Source organism: Xiphophorus maculatus, chromosome 5 (genome assembly GCF_002775205.1).
Source record: "Xiphophorus maculatus strain JP 163 A chromosome 5, X_maculatus-5.0-male, whole genome shotgun sequence".
Classification (NCBI taxonomy): Eukaryota; Metazoa; Chordata; class Actinopteri; order Cyprinodontiformes; family Poeciliidae; genus Xiphophorus; species Xiphophorus maculatus.
In genome coordinates, this window is record NC_036447.1 from 22422171 (window position 1) to 22442139 (window position 19969).

Below are 19969 nucleotides of genomic sequence, written 5' to 3' on the forward strand. Positions count from 1 at the left end.
AATTTAACGTCACAGTGACATTGTACAAAGAATCCCCATTAGTCGTTTTCCAATTAGAAAAATGCTTTAAACACAATAAAACCAACACAATGTTCTAATGTGTCATGAAGGAAATAAAGGAATTGGCCTTGCAGTCATATTCTAGAAAAGTGTTGACAAAACTCAACCTTGAAATAATGAATGTCTTAGAAGCAGGATGTCTTTATTCTGCTCGACAACAACCTTGAGAGTAAAACAGTGAATGTTAAATAGGGACAAAGAGAATCTTTTTGGTTTGTTAAAGAGAATATTATAATAATTTTAATCACTGTGGCTTTATGACTCACACAGCATTTTCATAAATAAAACTACTTTATTTTTTTTTTGCAAAACCCATGCACCCATTTTTTCTATCAGTTTTATGAAAAGAAGTGTAGCAACTTGTGAAAGGGATTGTTGCAACCATTGGTTCTAGTTCATGAAATTTTCCTCATGCCCTTGTTGGGCTTAGATTTTATTTCTTTTATATAACAAACTTCTTACCGCTCAACCTTGACAGCTGCATTTTTAATCTAATTTTTAAATCTTCCGTGTTTTTTTTTATTTTTTATTTTTATCTTCCTTGCTATAAAAACAACACAAAGATTTAAGCAAGCGAAGTGTAGTTGATTGATTGACGCCTCCACCTCCATCTGGAAAGCGAGTCTCCCTCATCTCACCACGTGAGTTCTTTACGAATTGATCTTTGAATCAGTTTCCCAGGAAACATGCCTTTTAAAAAAGTGAGAATATTAAGTGTGGAAAGGACAAAACCTTTGAGTTTTCTTGGAATCTGACTGAGAAAATTGGTATTCGAAGCCATTGCTTACAGTAAGAACCTGCTTATGACTAGAATGTGACAACATTGAAAAGATATCACAATTAGAAAAGACGTTTTAATTTGGCAAAAAAAGAAGCTAAATAGTACATTTTCAATGTAAACATTTCACATATTATTGGCTTAAATTAACATAAAAAATATGATTTTCTTAGATTCCTTTAATGGAAGTAAATATGTGTGGGAATAACTGAATTGATAAAAAAAAAAGAGGCTATCATTGGGGTTTCTACAAATGCAGCTGGTCCCCCACACATTCACTCATTGGCCTTTTCTTTTCTTGACAATCTCTATTATGCACACCCACCCCCACACACACAAGCGCACAATATCTCATCATCTTGCCTAAGGACACCTCCACATGTGGACTGAAAACACGACAGTTCTGCTTTGTAGTTCCACAGAAACCCACATTCCTACACGCAGCAGCAGGAGAACAAAATATTGGAAATTACTTTTCATTTTTATGTTAACCCAGAACTGATGGTTCAAATCGTTCACAAATCCAGTTTATCCACGTTTTAGAGTGCTAAACCCTGGAGTCAATTTAAAATATATTCTTTTTTTTAATTTTTTTTGCAGTTTTGCTGCTCTGGAAACAGGCGAGTCAATAAACAAGGGTCATTAGTCATCCCTTTGGGCTCTGGCAGTAACATGCCTTCTGGCAGATTCAGTTACTAGCTGACAGCTTTAAGCAGCAGCGTTCCCACCTGGCAGTAAAACCTGAGACACATCCTGTGGCCAAAGAATGTTTTCTCTGCCCAAATAAATGCAAACCACGCCACAGAAGCACCTATTAAATACTTGACCAACGTCAAGTTCTCTCAAACTTTTATGAAATCACAAATTTGTTACTGTATATCAGCCAGACACTGGCGAAGATGAAGTCACACACTTTGGAGTTCCTCATAAAAATCTTTATGAATTTAGTTGTGCAGTTTACAAATTAAATATTTGACTTTATTTAGCTTCACTGTTAAACTCTCAAACTCGCCATGTTTTTTTGACTGCTTGCATGAAGAGTGTTTTCAAAGTGATGCGTGAAGGCCGACACACAACAGAGAAACAAATGTCGCCCCGGATCCTTGAGTTAATCTGGTAGAAATATTCCCAACAAACCAGGATGTGTTCTTTATTTGCAGTATTTCAATCTATTAAAAGACTGATTTGATAAATTAATGCTGTCCATGGATCAATACACCAGACGATACTGATGTTATGGGGGAGTGCCTCCAGATTTTCATGGGCCTCACTGATTATCCAAGGCTGACACATAAAAACCAAAATTATTGCAGAATTTCAGGATTTTTATTAAGTCTTCACCTGAATTGATGTTTTTTTTGTTTGTTTGGGCTTTGGAGGCAGTGATGGATATCCAAAAGTGAAGAGTCATCAAAGATATAAAATGAATAATGAACAAATAGTTACAACTTACCAAAATTTGCTACACGAACAATCTCTCTTCTACATATTGAAATATAAAGCAATGATTTAAGCAATCATTTTGGATTACCGAAATGATTTCCATTTTCCAAATGCCAGAAACATGAATGTTTTGACATTTTCATTACTTACTTCAAAGTCAGAAGTTTACATACTCTAACTTTGCCATACGTTCAAACAATCTGTGTCAGGGATGATCGCACACTCATATGAATTATGCCTTTTTCTATCCCTTTTCTTGTGTTTTGAGCTACTTGTTTGTGTTGATTTATTTTTAATCATAGTTTCAGTATTCCCATTGTTACTGTGCCTACTTGTATTGCTTTAGTTGCTCTGTCACTCGCCAATTATCCTCAGCTCCTAAGACTTTCTCCCCTCATACCTTTTATTGATTCTGTTGATTGGACTCACCTGTTCCTGGTCTCCACCAATCACCTTTCAGTTTTAATTACTCCTTTTTACATCCTCCCTTCCCATCCCTTTGTTGTTTGCTGCATGGATAAATCAGCTCTCTGCTTTTCCACTGGGTTTCACTTTGAGAAGATTTTGAAATTATTTATCATTAAAATGTTTTGGGGGGGGGAAAGGGAGTTTGCTAGAATCCTTTGTGTGTTGCAGACTCATACCTGTGTTAAAACTTGTGTATCTTAATCTTCTTTGCTAAATATGAAGAGTCTCAATATAAATATTCATTTTATAGCTGCGGACAAAACGAAGAACAAAAAACTAAGCCATATGCGCTCTGGAGCAATAAACACCATGATTGCCTCACTCGTTCAGCAGTCAGGCAGTACTTCCTGAATGCTGAGATGCACGAACGTTACACATGAGACTGCTAAGAGTAACGGAGCGGTAGGACCAGAAAAAAAATACTTAGAAATAACCACAATTGGGGCTGGAGGATCTTTATACTTCATTTCTCTCTGCATGACTGTGCATCTCAATACAACTTTCTGCGGGAAAACATTCTCCCCTGCCGCTGAATGTGGTGCAAACATGGGGCCAGATGCAGAATGCTGGCATTTGTTGTTCGTGTTCAATGAATGAGGTGTGAGGATACTAAAGCAATAATGAACAGAGTCTCTCCTAACTAGGGATTTTTAGGAAATACATCATCATGTTGTGCTGATGAAGCTCCTGTTTACCCAGAGTCGTAATGCTCTGTGCTTTGTCCCCATCAAAACCACTGACAAGTGCTTTGAGACAAGAATGATCTGTTTGGCATCTGAACATGTGCCTGAATAGCAGTTGGTGTGATGGAGGTTTGGGAGAGTGGGTGGGGATGGTTTGAAGTGATGAAGAGAAGACAAAAAAAACCTGCAAATGTATTTCATTGCCCGGGGTCTTTCTGCATGGAGTTTGCATATTCTCCCTCTGCATGCGTGGGTTCTCTCCGGGTTCTCCGGCTTCCTCCCACAGTCCAAAAACATGACTGTTAAGTTAACTGGTCTCTCTAAATTCTCCCTAGGTGTGAGTGTGCATGGTTGTTTGTCTTGTCTGTCTCTGTGTTGCCCTGCGACAAACTGGCAACCTGTCCAGGGTGACCCTGCCTCTTGCCCTGAACGTTAGCTGGAGATAGGCACCAGCACTTCCCGACCCCACTAAGGGACAAGGGGTTTAGAAAATGAATGGATGGTAAAGATGTCAGCATGATGGTCCTCATGGGAACAGAGGGCATGTCCAAAAGCTACTAAGCCCCTTCTTTAGTGGTGTGGTTTTAAACGCTTCTTACTCAACCTTGGCCACTGCAGTCACCAGTTATGCAACAAGCAATAAACACTACATTTTGTCAAATACCATAATCAAAATCAACAAGCAAATATACATAAAATATGTTGAAAAAGGTTCCACTTCTAATCCAAGGCAACTGTACAATGGTGTAGTTATGGCCTGTGTTTGAAAGAACTCAATGTTTCAACATTTTTGAAGTTTTCTGGAAGCTTGTCCCACGTTAGTAAAGTGAATGCTGCTTCTCCATCTCTGGCTGCGGTTCTGGGGATTCACAGTAGGCTAGAACCAGAAGACCTGAATGGTCTGAAGCATTGATACAACAGAGCTTTAATGTATTTTGGTGCCAAGTCATTCACTTATTTAAAATCAAACAAAAGTATTTTAAAGTCAGAAAAGTATCGCAGAAACTGTGCAGTTCTTCCCTGTTTTTGGAACCACCACAAGAGTAGTGTCAACATTTTCTAGCTGTGTTTTGGGCACAAGCGATTTGATTGGCAGCAGTCTGCATTCTTTTTGATTGGCCAGTGGATTTATATCAACATCTCAACCCCTATGTTATGTTTCAATGCGCGACGAGACTGTCGAGCTGAAATTTACAATTCCATGGTCAAAACCTTGAGATCTAAACCTTTTTCTCGAGACTGGAGACAGTGGATAAGGCAACCTGTAAGAAACTAATGTACCCAGAGATTTCAGAGAAAGTAGCCACCTAACGGTACACACCAAAATGACATAATCAGAGTGTCGACCACAACTCATTTGCCCGCTCGCGTTCCCACATTCCTGCCCACGTTTTCCCTTGTGTGCAACACACTGCCAATGGAGACACACCCAAATTGGCTAGAACTGAACCAGACATCAACCAGCTAGCTAGAGTGACACTTTACAATGGAGAATGGGTACTTTGCTTTAGAAATAAATGATGCACAGTCTAAGGTTGGCCAGCACCAATGGTTTATGAGCGGTTACTCCTAACCTGTGCAGCTGGGAAGTTGACTTAAAACATGACACCTGTTTTAGTTTTCCAACTAAAGACGTCTTTATAAATGCAGGAATTTGATTCGTGGGAAATCCAAAGCATGTGATATTTGTGCTCTCTTCAGAACGACCCAGCTCTGTTGCTCCACAGGATCAATAGCGCTTTATTCTTAGTCCGCTCAGGTCAACAAGGCAGACCTACAGAGGTGGATATTATTTACAATAATAAGCACGCCAGTTTAATTACTTCCTCAGTCTATGCGATGCTGCCCCATCAGGGTCAGACTCATCACTCCTACCTTTGCAAAGAACACATGAACACAATGACTGCAGTTGATTTGAAGGCCAGACGGACCTTTTAGTAGACTCTTTTCTAAAAGCTGCATTTACAACACGTAAATCTTTAAACCACAAGTGTCCATGGTGAAGAAAATAATTTATTTTTTCATCATTAATACATTTAATAGTATAAAAAGCCTTTGCTGACTCGTATGATTCAAAGTCACATTTTAGAGGCCGATCGTGTGCATTTATAATCAGCTCCACTGAACGCTTGAACATCAAAGCCATTATTCACTGCATATGTGTGCATTATTTTCGAGCAGCTGTGCATTAGCAAACGCCGAGCAGAGGCTGTAAAAGGTTTATTAGCTTTGAACAGAGTGTTTCTTGCATTCATACAAATTCGTTCCATTTCTAAATAGCAGAAAGAGGAAAAAAGAGCAAAATATTAACAACTGATAGCTGTGGGGTCAGAAACACTAAACTTTAAAACCACTTTAATTTGTTGCACCTTTAGGAGCTCGCAGTTAAAGGCAACCTTGGACCACAACATATGGAGGAAAATCTGCTATTTAACACTAAGAGCAACTACTTGGCCACAGTGGCAAGAAAACGTCTAATAGGAAGAATTCTCCAGCAGATGTGTTGTTGTTGTTGTTGTTGTTGTTGTTGTTGTTGTTGTTGTTGTTGGCCTTGCCCTGAAAAATCTGCTTTAAAGGTATAAAAATGTGTGACTGATTAATGAGGCTCTTTTATTTTTTAATTTTAAAATGTTTTGCTCGACACAAACAACTGATCCCGTCTGAAGATTTCTCCCGGCATTGTCTGAAACACGCTGATCTGGATACTATTTTAAATACTACAAAATACAATAAATCTGCAGATGTCCTGCAGGAGTTTGTGCAACGTGATTGTTAACAATTTATCACATGTGATGTTTTTTTAATCGCTCTTTGATATTTTGTTTCCTTGTGCTTTAGGGACTCGTTAAGTCATTGTTTGTGATGAGAACTGAAGGACACTTGACAATATAAAAAAAAACTCACTGAAAGTATTTTCACATATTCATGAATAAAAGCATTACCCCACAGAGAGATATGGCATATAAAAGGATAACTGCCTGAGGTATGTACAAAGCAAGAAAAAAAACACATCAGCCTTAGTCATACTGTTATGTGCTTTTGCCATCAGCTTAATGTATTTATATATAAAATTTATTGCCCATATTTGTGCTTCTACACTAAAAACCTCTCTGTCTAATATGCTCCAATCAGCCTGTCTGACTATTCTCCACAGAAATGTTTTGTTCTGAAGTTTGTTGGAAATTCAAATGAATGCAAAAAAATGACAAAGTCAAGGTAAAGAAAAGAAATTAATTTAGAAATTTATTGGAAAACACAATAAAGTCAAGGCGTAAATTCACAACGCCCACGTCCTCTGCCGGGTTCCAAGCACCAACATTTTTATTCATTCACGTCAAATAAAACTTTCTAATCGCAGCCTTTTCTTTGTGTGAGTCTCTATGGGTTGAACTACCTACAGGGGGATGTGATTTTATACAGGAAATGTGCTATAATGCAGAAAAGGCTGAAGTTGGTTTGATTAAATACACTAACACGTTTTCTCTGTCTTTTTTATGAGAAATGATTAGAAATCAACACAAAAGGACTCAGGTTTTAACTGGAGAACATTTTGCATGATTGTCTAAATCCTTATAGAGCTTCACATCATGCCATAGATATGGATTAGCCTGACGCATAGAAAAAGCAGAAGTGGGAAATGTTTTCTTTGGTACTTCCATAAAGAAAGTACCCAATTTTATCTGCTGTTTGTGAAAACAGCAGATAGGAGCTATGTGTAAATAAATATAGTCTATATTGCCAAATGTACTGGGTCTCATACCTAAACAACAAACCCTGTTACAAGATCCCATTTTAGTTTGGTGTTGGCCCATGATATGCAACTGTTACACTTTCAACTCATCTGATCAGACACTGAGGTTGGACGAGAAGACCAAACTCACAGTATTCACTGTAATTTATTTGCATTTGTCTATTGGACTGACAAAGAGACATGATTTGTCACTCCAGAAAAGAATGTCGTCCAATACGCTAGAATTCAGATAGTATGTGTTTTGCGCCACTTTATTTGACACATAATGTCAGAAACACTGAAATGTAATCATTTGGAGGAGTGATGCAATACTGCTGACTTTATAGAATACGTTCGAAGGTATTTGATGCCAAATGATTCCATTTGATCTTGTTAGATTTTATAAGTTTAAAGAGTTGAATATCTTTTTTATATGGTTTATTCTTTCACTGCGTTGAGTGTTGCAATAATAGAAGGAGCCCCATATCTGAATATTTGACCTCCACAGTGGTTTAAATTGTCCAGGGGCTCAAGCTGTAATGATGCGAATGTGGAGGGGATGTTTCTGTAATGGGCTGGTTACCCTTGTCGCCTCAAGAGGAAAGTGAATTTGAAAACTACGTGAATGATTTGCTGTGGCTTCAGTTGCCATATCTTAATCAAACTGTTCACCCACTGCTGGTACTTTCTGGTTAACGTCTTTAAAAGCGTTTCCCACTGCCATTATTAAAACACTCCACAAAAAAAATATATATAAAAAATGCAACAACCCATAAACATTTATAAATGTGGATTTATATGTAGATGCACACATATAATGCCCATGAAAATATTGATTTGTTACCAAGCAAAGATGCAGCTGAAGCTGTGCAAGGTTAGAGGCCATGCATATATTAAACTGCATATTTCAGGAAGACCTGCGACACGACAAAGCAACAACTGAACTGCAGCTGGTCACCATCGAACTGGAGATCAGATCTCACCAGAGAACGCTGAGTCAGACCTCAGATCATTGTCTTCCTCATTACATCTCCAGGTTGGTACAGAAAAAAAAAGAGAATCTGACAGCATCTGAAAGCTTTTGGCCATTCGTATTCAACGCCGGTAGCAAGCGTCGTGACAGCAACGGACACTCTTCTCCGGCTCAAGGTTTCGCTGCGTCACCAGCCAGTGTCTTTCCATGAAGATAATCAGAGTGCTGAGTAAAGCGTTTATGTTGATGTCTGAGCAGGAGAATGAGCTTTGCTTTTAACTTTCCAATTCTATCAATGAAGTGTCAGTATGTATATGTCAGGACTCTGGGTTTGGTTTTGCTTTTTCATTTCAATTATCAAAATCCCCAGCAGATCCTCTTAGCTTCCCTGTGCCATCTTCTCCCCGCCCCTCAGCCAGCTCCTGCGCCAAGTACTCACACCTGTAATCAGTCATCTCAGCTAGCTAGCTCCATTGTACCATTTCCTACCTCCCAGTATTTAAGCTCCTCTATCCCAGTTGCAACTGGCCAGTCTGTCTTGTTACCCTGGTTGTTGCTATGCTCTTCCCCTCCCCTGTGCTCCTCAGAACCTCCTCGTGTTTCAGTTTTGGATTTGCTTTGTGTTCCCTTGGCTGTTAATTTTCTGTAAGTTGAACTCTGATTTTGTTCATAAAATTTTCCAAACCGCACCACATTTTTACCTTCTGCTTTTGGGTCTCCCACATCATGATAGTATAGACTTGAGTTACTTTTTCAAAAATGTGAATGAAGTGGAACACAAAGTCAATCGTACAAAAGGAATATATTCAGAAGATAATTCTACAAAAATGTGACGATCAATAAGGATTAGTTATACACATATTTTATCTTTTTAAATGAGTGGAGTTCTGTATTATCCAGGCACTCTTTCATAGCATAATCAAGTAGTCATATTCAGTTGTTTTGAAAATGCTGTATATATCAAACATGACTGAAAGGAAATTTGACTATCTAATTTGATGTCTCTGTCTCTTTAAGAAGTTCCTGCTCTTTCTGGCACATCATCACAGCAATGCTTTTTCATTATGCTGTTCAAAGGTGCTCTTAGGAGCAGATCAACGGATCCACCGGGTGTTTGCCAATTGGTGCTGGTGCAAAAAAATGTATTATACACAGTACCCATTAAAAGCAATCTTTAACAAAAACAAAAGGAAAATTATTTTTTTAAAAACTAGCAAGGCAATCTTCAAATCTTTTGCCTGCCAGTTTCTGGACATTTTTCTTAAATTATTGTTCTGGAAGGACTTCTGCAGCCTTTCTCCCCTGTGATGTTTCATCCAGTATTCTTGTTGCTTCCCACCTTCATTCAGATTTGCCTCCATCTCTGTTTTAACACTGGTGAGAAACTCAAATGGTAACTGGTGTTTCTCCAACAATGTTTTCATCCTGCAGAAACGCTCTGTTCCTGTTGGAGTTCATGATAGAAAGACACACATGTACACCCCAACCTGTTTAAACAAGTCATATGTTGCATACACATAACAGAATACTGGTCTTTTATACAGGGAAAAGGTTGATAATGACACGATTGATGTATTTACCCTTAGAATATTATCTTTATTTTATTTGTTGCATACCTGTTTTCATTTTTAATGTGGTCTTATAAAGTTATTTTTCTTGTAAAGTGTCCTTGTGTCTTGAAAGGTGCTAATAAATAAAATGTCTTAAATGACTACATGACTAAGATGAGACCGAAAATTTTACATCATATAGGAATAAAAAAATCACATGACACTAAATAATATAACCTGTACATTCGTGGAACTTATTTGTTACTTTATGAAATTTTCTTGCTATGCTCAAAATGCTCAATTTATATGTTAACCTTTCGTGGATACTTCCTACAAGATTTTATTTAACTTACTTTCAAGAATTTACTTGTTTTTTTTTGTTTTGTTTTGACTGTACCACACATTTTCTAGAAAATGAGATTTTTTCTTAGAAATATGAGGTACAGGCAAAAACTCACTGGCAGCTTTTCCTAGAACTTTCTTAGATATTTTCTTGATCTTACTGAGTTCCTTTTGTCTCTTATTGGTAAATACAAATAAGATACAAAAAGAATTGACAACAATAACTTGTTTAGTACACATCTCACAGATAATGTCTGATATTTTGTTTTTACCTTCAAGGTTTCATGGCAACTTCTGAAACATTTGTAAACTCAGGTTACTTACATCACATATTTAAAACTCTGATTATTTTAACTTCAACAAATTACAAGATGTCATCCTGAGATCCATAAGGTGCTTTCTTTAAAATGCTCAGGACCTACGGGTTACTTTGCTGAATTTACAGGGTTCTTTATGAGAACTTAAGCTTCTCTCCTTTACTTTTCTCATCTTTCCATGAACCTACTGGGTCTTTTCAAAGAATGAAACTATTACTTTTCTCTCCTCAAACTGACTAGTTTTGATTACTTCAAAAATGTGTCTCTTTTAAATAAAGTGCAAAAATACAAACAAAGTTGGTTTCTTTAGCAAATCTGATGCGATGTCAAAAAAAGCTCACTTTTGTCACTGTGTTTTATGTGAATCAGTCTGAGTTAATTTCTGGCTGTTAGATATTTAAATAGATCTGACAGAATAAAAAAATAAACAAAACAAATGCCATATTTAATTTTTTATCACTTTAAATCTGTGATTCCAAAAAACAGATTTGACTTTGAGTTTTAAGGCACACAGCCGGTTAACAGAGAGACGAGGAGAGTAAGACGATGGTGGTCAGGGTGTCCTGTACCAGCTCCCTCCTAAGTCTCTCTGCTCTGTCAACGTGGGTGTTTTTATTATTATTTTGTTACATTGCCCTCACTTTGCTGTCATGCTTCAGCTGATGCTCTGGCTCATTAGTAAAACAGCCGTATTGCTGAACTCGACTCTGCTGCGCTACATGAGGAATTTGTTTTGGAAATTTCTCACTGCTCAGACTTAATTTTCTCTCACGGTAAAGTGATCAGAGCGGTTAAGTGCAATTTGCGTTCAGGCTAACAGACTGCATGCAACTGTAATTCACAAATGTTTTAACTTATCCCAGCAGGAAGCACACTGATTTTGTTTTAGTTTGCCACACCTAAATCTGCATGATGATTCTGCTGCCACAGAGGCGCGTCGTGCTTCCTTATGTAAGGATGGAGAGTTTTTTTCCCCTCAAACTCAGTGAGAAGTCTGAAAATGTCAGGCTTTATTACCAAGCTGACCCAGGCCTCCTCATCTAACCCCGTTATTCTTCGTTCAGTCCTTCTCGTGTCTTGGCTTTTAAAAGCTCCTTTATGTTACTCCGCAGCCCATCTCACTGTCGACTGCTCTTCATCACCCACTGTCTTCTGCAGTCTGAAACATTCAGCGTGCAGGTCACTCCAGGATGCCGTCAAACTAGTCTGATTATTTTCATATTTCCAACCAATTAAAGTAAAAAAAAAAAAAGAAGACTGAACCTTCCGGTTGTGACATTTTGTAGTACAGGTTTTGTGTCGTTTTAAGAATGTCATGCATCTCATAACCTGTAGAGCCCATTGATGGTTTTTTGTTATTTGTGAGAATACCTAGAGCACAATAAACCAGGGGCTACCATTAGCATTTAATATAAAAGAATAAATCTGATCCATATTTAATTTGGTGTAATCTTCCTCTTACTGCTTTTATTTGCACCTCTAAACACAGTTCTGAGACTGCGGTCGTTTCACACTATCATCGTTTATGTGTGTGTTTTTTTAAAATTTGTCTTCTTTTCACCGCCATTTTTGGTGCAGCTGCTTATTTTACATAAAACCGCAACGTCTTTGCCAGAAATCCTGAATTTAATACTTTTTGCTATTGCTTTTTCATCTCTTATTCTCTTAACATAAAGCTCTATGTGCTGCTGTACAGTTTTCCTCCCATTAAACACAATAACATTTAAAATCTAGACAGAGTTCGTTGGAGGGAATGCTTCCTGGTAGGAGCCACATGGTGTTGCTGGGTTTTCTTTTTGGTGCTGAAAAAAAGCTTGGCGCATTGACAATCTGACAGTGAGATCACTTTTAACCTCGTTATCTGACGTTGCATACCAGCCATCCAGTTGTCTTATCCAGTTATCTAAGAGCGTCTTCAGTCTTTCCACAAGTTCTGATTGTTTTTCTCAGTTCCGATGCCACGTCGTTCTCCGTCTAGCCCGCAGCCGCTAAAATGTTCAGTGCAACGCTGTGCCTGAAAACTTAAGAGTGCTTTTATGTGCATGAATAACCACAGCCGTCATGTTGATGTAGAAATTGAACAATATGCAAATAGGAAGAGCAAAGAGTTGCTTAAAAAGAAATCTGTCTAAATTGTATATGTGAAACTGCATGTTAATATAAAGAGGGCCAAGAGAAAATGACAGTCTGTTGTGCACTTCTTTATTTAATGTGATGTTATGTTTTTACACAAACATCTGCAGATTAATTAAAAGAGGCTTTAGACTTTAAAATGCTTTTCGACCTCTTTGGTATCACTATCGGTTGTGCAACATTGCAGATGGATATTTGGAAGCCTACGTAGCAAACCTTTCCACTGGTGCGCCTCTCTTTCGCCTGACTTCATATTCTTGAGCCAAACAAGCAACACGCTCGTCTTCCTGTTGCTGCACCTTCGAGATGGAAACACCGAGCAGCAGGCATGATCGTGCAGCACGATCGGAGCCTTTGAAAGGTGACCCTCCTGCTCTTCCATATGGCCAACATCTGTTCCACCTCAATGACTGCACAAACTGCTGCGAGCTTTTTACGCTGCCAGGAGTTTTCAGAAAACGCAGCACAACACCGTCTGAAGCTTGTAGGAGTTTCTGTGGATCATGCTGTTGCTTTTGCTTTGCTGATTCTGCTCACTGCGCCACGACGACTGCAGCTTACACCCACCTGGGAAAAAGCAGTTCAAAGACGCTCCCCACCCACATTGCTTCACCTTTTTTTTTTTTTTTTATCACATTTTCCCATAGGGACTCTATAATCTCTGTGTTCACCATGAAGGGATGCTGTTTAGTATTATTAATCAAGGAATTGTATAAAATACAAACCTATGGTCACTTTTTTTGGATAGTTAAAAGCAAAACATGACCTCTCTTGGGTCAAAAAGGGGGAAAAAATATTAAATTATATTAATTTGGAGTCAAGCTCAGAGTTATGTGAAGCTTCCGGGTTTTAGGACCCTTACAGGAAGCTGAAGTCACCCGTTTCACAATAAACTGAGACAAACTGGTAACATGTCCCATCTTTTAGATTTTCCAAGCTGCAGGCTTTTCAGTCTCACAGTCAGTCGGTTTTCAAGATTTCAGATCATTTTACAGAAAGAGACCTGAAGGGGGAAGGGAAGAAGCTTCAGGATGAATTGATTCACCACATAAATCTATACTTAGTTTTACATTAATGTTAAGAGGTTTTTTTTTAATTTATTGATTAATGCTATTTTCAGTTTTCACTAAGAAACAGCTTTTTTTTGGTTTCTGATAAGTTGTTGGTATGAATAAACATTTATTTTTCTTCAAGGTTCTTGTTTTAACTGGAAAAAGAATGTGACTGTGATAGTATTACTGGAAGCTAAACTTCAGCGTGTTAAGAAATTTGCATCAGATGAAGACTTATTTAAGCATTTTTATATGCAACTGTAGTATTATTATGAGCACATTATTACTCAAGCTCACTCTGCTGCCCCCAACCTCACACTGAATTATTCATAGAGAGCATGTGAACCCATATTGCACACTGTTATGTGCAATATCTTGTGTCGCAAATGGAACCGACCTCACATAAATTATGCATTTTGCATAATGTATGTTCTATTCATTTAGTGGTTTTCTGAGAATTTCTTTTTTTGTTGTTTTTTGTTTATTTTCATTTAACAACGGATGACTGCAACTTAATTTCATTGTAATTTGTATGACATGAGTCATGTTTGTTGACAGCAGTGCCTCTATTCTATTCTACTGGCAGTAATCTATTCAATGAATGATCTCAGATATGTCATAGTTTGCAAAAAATAAGTAAAAAAAATAAAAATAAAGAAGTGTCCAAAAACAGAGAGAATAATTCACATACTGTGAATCATGCACGTTATTTATTTCGTTCTACGGAGTTTTTAAAGGGTATTATTTTGAAAGACTAAGCCGGAAACGATTCTGTATATTTTCAGTGGCTTTGTGCAGATGGTGGGAACACCGACACCTCAGCATTCAGGCGCTCTGTGTCCGATTCACTCCACTCTCCGGGTCAGCTACAGGGGCGAGAATTCATTTAGAAACGCACGTCTTTATAAACAGAGCAACAAAAATAAAATAATATATATGCAAAATAAGAAGTTGGACTTTATCTAATTGGATCAGAGACTATCTGTATCATCACAAGACTTTTTTTTCTTTCTTTCCTCCTCTCTGTCTTTCATTCTTTCTTGTACTTCTTGCTCTTGTTCAACTGGGTTGGATGCGCTCTGGCTCTGCTGCCTCCTGTGATGGACCGGACCGGGAGCTGAACGGAGGGCTTGGTGGGGCTGCCAGGTGCGCACAAGGAGGTCTAAACCCAAAGGTAAAGAAACAAGCTTTTTTATTTTTTGTACCTGTTCATTGCGCTCCTAAAATCCGTTCATTCATTCGTCTTAGCTGAGACGCATTGTTTTTCTGGAAACCTTAAACTTTTGATTCTCTTGTTCCGTCTATCACCACAAACATAGATGCTGAACTTTTTTTTTTTTTTTTTTTTTTTTTTTTTTTTTTTTTGCGGTGCTTTAAAAGCTTTCTATGTTTTTAGGTAAACAAATATGAATCATATCTCTGCCTGTATTGTTGTCCCACTTTATGCTTCTGTCATCGCGGTTGTTAGCTGCTGGATGCGCGCAGCCTTCCTACACTTTAAGTTCCAACTGGCCTCTTAGCAAATATTTCGATAATCTATTGACATCAGAATGTTTAGGTTTTTTTTTTTTCCCCCAAGTGATATTTATCTGCGTGCCTTAATGCTAGAAACAATTCTGCGTGTTGCAACCCGGCTGTTTTCTCAGAAATGATAACAAATGCTGGACTTTTAACGAGTCCGTTGATGTTGTTACAGCCTGTTTGATTAAACTTATGCTGCTTGCATTTCTTTTCCTGCCGACTTAAAATGAGCTTACAAGCATTCGTGTGTTTGTGCATGTTTTCAGCCGGCTTCCGTATTTATTTGTCAATTTTCAGCAAACACGGGTACCTTCTTTTTTATTTATTTTTTTTATTTTTATTTTTAGACGTAATGTCTTGTGACTCAAAAGTCATTCATCTATCAAGGCAGGCGATCTCTGCCGTACTACTTTTCTCATCTGAACCGTGTAGAGAAGAGTTATGCATGCAGCTGCCAATGTAGGCTACATTCAGGTCCTCACAGCAGCAGCAGCCACCAGCAGTAAAACAAATCATAAATGTCCCCCTCAGCGAATTTTCAGTAATCTACAGTCAGTACGAAATAAGGGTTTCCAGCGAGGCTTCTTTGGAGACTCGTGAAACTTTAAAAAGGTTCAATGCAGTCCGCCTTAAATTCTACAAAAAAATAAATAATATGTTGAGCTGCTCAACTAAATTTTATTAAGTGTTAAATAGCTTTGTAACTGTAAAATATTTGAGAGTTTTTTAAGTAAAACAAGCAAAGTCGTCACGTAAATATTATATGTAAAGCATATTTAGAATGTTTAACATTTGACCATTTAGGGTATTTTACCCTCAAACAATTATAAAGCATAAAGCAGTATAGGTTTTCGTTTCATGTCTTGTTTTTCTTTTAATTTGTTGGTAAGGATCTACATTTGTTCATTTTGCCAAGCTGTGTTTGTGTCACTTGACACGAAGGATAGTAATTCTCACATGACATGGATGTCTCAACCATTTTGTTTTATTTATGTATCATTTTACTCATAAAAATGTTACATCTTGATGTAGCCTGAATAAAGGATGCATCCCAACATTTTATTTTATGTGATGTTGTGTGTAAAATTGGTGAACCTTGATTTTGTGACAGCTCCAAGCAAACCAAAGCATGTGAAGTATAGTTGTGTGTACATTTCTGAACTTTAGAATCACATTGATTTAAAACTTACTGAGCCTTAAAGAGCTGCATGTTCCAGCTGGGACACATATGTATTTATACCAATTTAGCCTGAACTGACTTGTTGCTGGTGTATTCAGTTGGCACCCTTTGTATTTACCCCTTTGATTATATTTACACGTTCCTAGTTTGTCTCTACTTCCATATCCTAGGGATGGACAATATCATGATATAAGCGTTTCATATCGGTTGATATCAATAGTTACTGATTAGTTTTCAAAATATGTAAAGTACTAAAACCATGTATTGTCCTGTTTTATCAATCATTTTCTCTTGCGCTGCTGTTCTCATTTTCTTCTTTCTCTCCACATTGTCTTTTTTTTTTATTTGTAAGCAGTTAAGAGGCACAGTGGTGAAACCTTAAGCTGCTGCTGCACATGTTACTCAATAAGTTGTTGCTAGGTAACCAAAGAGTGAGTGAGTTAGTTGATGCTCCAGGCCTTGCCTCGCTGTCAGTGAGAGGTCGAGTGGCTCAAGCCTTTCCTCTTCCTACATCCCCCAGAATGCTGTGCGGTTCTGGATTGGAGTTAATTGATATTATAGAAAGTTCTGTCTATCACTATATATGTTGCTATGGATTTATTGCTCAGTATATCTAAGCCCAATGTGCTTAGATATACTTCTATTATAATAAATTATCATAGAAATGAAAAAAAATCTCATTTATAATTTACTGGAAACTTTACATTACCCCACTTTACATTACATATATATATATATATTTATGAAATATAGAATATTATGACTAATCACACAAACAAACAAACAAAACTCCCAATGACTGCTGATTTATCAGACTCTGATAGCATAACTTTAGAGCAAACTGTACTGTAACTAGATAGCGGAAAATGACCGTAAAATCATTTACACTCAAAAGTTTGTGGAAAATTCCTCCATGGTGGGTAAGAATTATGCAAGCCTTGTATGGAAGATGGCTTATTTTCCCCCAAAATCTAGGCACAAAAACACAGGAACAGCAAATAAACAGAAAGGCAACGGTGAGAAATGACCAGCACTAACTCAGGTTCTGTGTACTAGCTCATTCTTGCTACTGAGAGTCTCCATCTCTGAGTTCATTTTCTCCTTCAAGTCAGGTACTTGTTCAAGGTCCCTTAAAAGTAATCTGTTACGTCTTTCTGCTGTGAATAATTGAATTCTCTGACCACCAAAAGTCTCCCCCCATATTTTGCTTTGCTTAAATTAAACTCCTTCCCTTCCTTTCAAATCTGCTCGTGTCCGTCTGCTTTCCTTCACTTTCCAGTAAGCCGAACTCCTCTTCCCTCAGGCTCATTGTTTTCCCTCCAGACATCAGGCGTCTCTTTGTAACAGCGTGGGGCCCACAGGATTTTATTTATCTGGTCAGTATGGACCCGCAGAGGGAACATTTGCAAAAGGACAGATATTGATTCAAAGAGGCTGGTCTACAAACATGTAACAGGGTGAAATGAGATAATGACTTTTTTCCATTAACTTCTACCAACTGACCTAAAAGCACAAGGTTTCAGTGGAAGTTTTTCAGTCGATATGTGGACAACAACAACGGGCTGTTGTGAAATAAAGACAGAGCGAGTTTTAATCGGCTCGCCTACTTTTGATTTATATGATCTTACTTCTGAATGCATGTTAAATAACTTTTCTAAGCATTTTCTGACATTGACTTGTGTCATACCTGCTTAGTATTTCTCTCTCGATGCAATGCACTGATTAGCGTAATAACAAATTTAAGATGTATTCAGTCAAGAATAAAATTTGTCACTTACTCAGTGATTTTAAAACCTCATAAATCCTTTGATTATCAACTACAAGCTTTATGTTTTACACAGATGCTCAGATCTTCTAAGGACTCTGGTCAGAATACCTGCTTTCTTTGGGTTGCCAGTTTGTAAAAATACCAGCAATACTAAGAACGGTGCCGGGATCTAAATGCAAAGATTAATAAATGTGCTTGTGTTCAAGGTTACTTAATCGGTTTATTCATAGAAGTGTGTCCAAGGGGGAAAGTACGTGTTTTATGTTTAGGTGGGGGAAAAATGATTACGCCATAAAAAAAACTATTATGAAGCCTTACGATGTTATTGCTGCTGCTGATCCAGACTGAGTAGGAAGTTTCAACGCATAAAAACAACAGCATGTTAGAATTATAACATAAGAAAACAGCCATCAAGCGCAATAACACCGTGGGATGATGGCTCTACCTGACACCCTTCACAATCGGCTGTAGCTACAACAAACCATTTCAGACACTTACTTTCACACACTTTTCCTTTCCATTTGAAACACTTTGGGCTGTTTTATCACTGGAAGATCTGTGAACTTGGGATGGATTTTCATTTAGTACAAAACAAGGATGTTTGACCTTAAACTGAACAACACAAGTGGCAAGTGGAGCGATGGTGGTAGGAGCTTGTCCTGTAATCGGTGGGTTGCCAGTTTAAGACACTTACATGGTGGTCAGAGCGCCGGTGCATGGCAGCCTTGCTTGTTTCAGACTGCCCTGGGCAGAGGAGGGTACAATGTATCTTCACACCATCAGTGTGTGAATGAGTGAATGTAGTGTGAAATGCTTGGAGTCCTCTGGACTAGATAAAGCGCTCTACAAGAACATACCGCCTACAATAGAAGGAAATTGATTTAACCTGATACTTTCTTTTGTCCAGAAGTGTCGGGGTAGGCTTACACTACTCTGCTTGTAGAAATAAATAAAACAATTATTTCCATAAGATCAATGACTGTGTCTGGGTAATCGGCTGTATTATTTCAGCCACGGAGGCACGAGGACTGCTCTTTGTTGCTGCTTTTCATTCATGCTTGACATTGTAAGCTACACTTGGAGGATGATGTAAACACCCACTGACACGACAGCGCTCACTCGAGCAGCCGGTTTCCACCGAGTCCCACTGCGTGCTTGTGATCACAGAGCGAAAATAAAGCCGCTTGATAGGAGCGTAATTAATGAACGAAAGACTTGCATGAAGATTGATATCTCAAACATTCAGTACATCGGCTTGCCTGAGAAGTCTTTTGTTCTCCTCTGCAGCCAGCATGTGCAGCAGAGCAAAGTCATTACTGAAATCCTGCTTCAAGAACCAATGAAGATAATAAAAGAAAACCACGCACACACACACTCCCACCAACGAGCACCCCCCCTGGCCACCCATCGCCCCCCCACACACACACATGCATGCACAAGCAATATTTGAGATATTTGTGGGTAATAAATCACAAATCTTTGCACAGCTGATCTGCGCTTCTTGCAGAAACTCCACGGTTTCAAACAATGCGTGGCCATCCTCATAAAAATGGCATATATCTCAAAGCAGATGTGCATATTTAATGCCAATTTTCTTTTGTGGGCTTCTGCATTTGATCTGCTTGTTATTTATTTATTAGTGTTGGTTAAATTGCAGGGTGAATGGAAAAAAAGCCCATGGGCTTGTCTATATTCTGCACATTCTCATACATATACAGTAATGATGCAGCTGGATGACAGATTCCCTGCTGAAGCTCCTGCTTGCCGAAATTCTCCAACATGAAATGTCGTCATGTACAGTGCTGTATAAAAAAGAAAGTATTTCCTCCTTTGCAAATTTCTTCTGCTTTGTTTTCTCTTCTTTTCTTTTTTTGCCGCTTATCAGCAAATTTTAATGTCAAACAAACATAGCATAAACAAACAAACAACATAGTTTTTAAGTAGAAAAAAAAGTGATCAAAAAGTGAACAA

General features: G+C 38.0%; 1 protein-coding gene across 1 annotated transcript in view; it reads left to right on the top strand.

The window, feature by feature from the left end:
• The first annotated feature begins 9788 nt into the window (after positions 1–9788).
• LOC102236420 (glucagon receptor-like) overlaps positions 9789–19969 on the top strand; it is a 62117-nt gene continuing 51936 nt past the window's right edge. The window contains exon 1 of the mRNA XM_014471025.2: positions 9789–14703. The gene's annotated coding sequence lies outside the window, so the exon portion shown is untranslated. The remainder of the gene's footprint in view (positions 14704–19969) is intronic.